This window comes from Mandrillus leucophaeus, unplaced genomic scaffold (genome assembly GCF_000951045.1).
Source record: "Mandrillus leucophaeus isolate KB7577 unplaced genomic scaffold, Mleu.le_1.0 Scaffold336, whole genome shotgun sequence".
NCBI lineage: Eukaryota > Metazoa > Chordata > Mammalia > Primates > Cercopithecidae > Mandrillus > Mandrillus leucophaeus.
The window spans coordinates 3,192,921-3,195,655 of NW_012103543.1; positions in this window are offsets into that span (position 1 = coordinate 3,192,921).

Genomic DNA, 2,735 nt, shown 5'->3' on the forward strand with positions numbered 1-2,735 from the left:
TGCTGTTATATTTTTTAAAGTATATATATCTGCTTATTAAAAAATAAAGCATCAGACTGAGCTCTGTGTACTTGCTTTTTTTTTTTTATTTTTTGGAGTAGTAAATGACAGTTTGTGTAAAGCACTTCGTACAATGCTTTATACAGAGTATAAAAGCACAAAAACAATTGCTAAAAAGAGATGAGGAAAAAGTTCTGTTTTTCTCATAAACTTAAATTTTCAACATGGAAAACTTAAATTTGAGTATTAAGTTTTCTATATTCAAATTCAACTAAGTACAAGATACTTTGAGTAGAAAGTGTCCCCAGAGTACTGCCTCATTCACCAATAGTAAAGTTTTTCGCCACCACACACACAAAATATCATATTATAGAGTAAAAAAACCTGTTTTGCAAATTAAATTGCAATGTTTGTTTTAAAGTCATGTAGTTGTTGCCCATCCTGTTGAAGGAAAATATGCCTATTTTCTATATACTTTAGCTTAATTTCTAAGACTTCTTTCTTCTGCTTGGTGAGTTGAAGGAGCTTTGAAAGTTAAAGATAGAAGCACAAATATTTAAGACAAAGACAAAATTTGCAGGTAATTGCAGACTCTATTAAAGTCTTAATTAAAGGGCACTAGGAAAGCGAATTAGCACATCTGAGATTTTAATCGAACTGCTATTTCAACCAATTTATTAATTGACTCCAGGATTAAGTTGTAATGTGCACTGTTAAGATGTATGTGCGTGATCTGAAAACCCTGGGACTGCGTGCACTCTTATTTCAGGAACAACCAAATTGAAATGTGCATTTAAAAATGATCTCCTAGTTCTACAGGGATAATTGTAAATCTTGTAATAAGCATTAATATTTTGTGCCTACAATAACCAAACCTAATATATACAATTTGGAATTCAGCAGACACTTGTTGAATGACTGAGTGCTTATAGATACCTCTTGATTCATTTAAAGACAAAACTTCTTGAACCTGTTACATTCTTGATTTGAAATATGGTTCAGCCTTAATAATATTTACGAATTAGATATAAATAAAATTGAGTTTCAAACATCTTAAAGCTATTTGTACTAAAACCAAAAGGCATTGTTTAAAAAATATCATAGTCTTATACATTTCAATCTGAACATTGTGCATGGGGCTTATTTTATCCTAAAGGCTTCAATGAAGATTACCCTCTGTATTTTTGAATGTACAATATTAAAGGTGGAGAGAAACAACCTCACATTGTCCTCTTCATAGAAACGTATTATGATAAAGTTATTACAAGCTTTAGAGTGAAATATATTTTCATCTGCTGTAGATTATGAGTTAATTTATTTGAATTACAAAGGTGCAAACTCAATTCTGTTTTAAATTTCTTCCCTACCAGATGATTTTAAACACGAACCCATGTTCTTATTCCCCTAGGCAAACAGGAAAAGCCATTCACCTTTACTTTAACTATAGTTTTTTTGAATTCGTGGTGTTAGGGTTGGTGAATATCCAAGTTACCAGCGGTGAATCTGTACAGGTCTGCCGCAGCCTGAATTCTTGCCTCCTCAGAAGAAAAAAAATGACTGAGGAGCATAAGGCAGAAGAAGAGACCGTGGCAAGTTTTACAGCAGGAGTAGAAGTTTTTTAAAAGGCTTCAGAGCAGGAAAGAAAGGAAAGTACACTTGGAAGAATCCAAGCAGGCACCGTTGAGGTCACGTGCCCCATTTAACCTTGAACCTAGGATTTTATATGCTGACCTATTTCAGTGTCCTTCACGCCTTTCCCTTCGTTCTTCTCTTAGGGTAAGCCTCCCGCATGTGTGGTGCCCCCCTGCGGTTGGGAAGTGAGTGTGCAATGTGTTTAGGAAGTTGTACGCATGCTCTCCTGAGGCTTTCTTCCCTTTTCTGGTGGAATGCCACCTGCAAGTCTTACTCCGCCGTTTTGTCTCTTAATGTGCATGCTTGAGCCCATTCACTCAATTCCTGATATCTTATTGGAAGTTGCTGATTACAAATTTCAAGTGTTTTCATCTATTGGGAAATTGCCTCTCTCCCTGGCACCGGCTGCAACCAATTATCATTTTAGTAGGACAACTGCATGACCATCACCTGATGGTCGCTTAACATTCCTGATTGGTGGGGGGCGCCCTCTCTTCCTCACTGAAGCCTGACTAGCTACTTACTGCAACCATGATGTGTTTTAAGAAGTCACGGGAAAGCAAAAGCAAAGGCAATTATAAATTTTCTAGTTTCTAGGCTCTCTAAACTTGAGAGTACTGCTAGTCCAGAAATCTCTAGTTGTTGTTAAGATTAACCTCTTGGGCCCTGCTGTAAGGAAGAACAGATTTAACTGTTTTTGTGTTTCTTTTTTGAATGACTGAACATAAAGGTTTTGACATTGATGAGTTGTATTACTCATGCTTTTTTATTTCTGTATTTCTGATGCTTTGACATCTGAAACCTTGCTAATTCTGAAGAGACTGCTCCTCCCAGAGCTAAAGACAGTAAAGGACTAACTTGTGAGCGCTCCTTTCATATACAAAGCAATCAATCCAGAGCCCACAATTCAACCACCTTTTAAAGAATCAGGCTCTCTTACAATCTGGCCCACTATTCTCCTGCTCTAATTACCCCAAGATAAGGTCCTAAACAACTAGAGACAGATGGTACCCCCTAAAGCCCGCTAAAATTATTCAAACTAGCCAATCATAGGGCTGCTTACCCTGACTTGCTCCTTCCTTCCTGCAGAACCCACAGCAAAG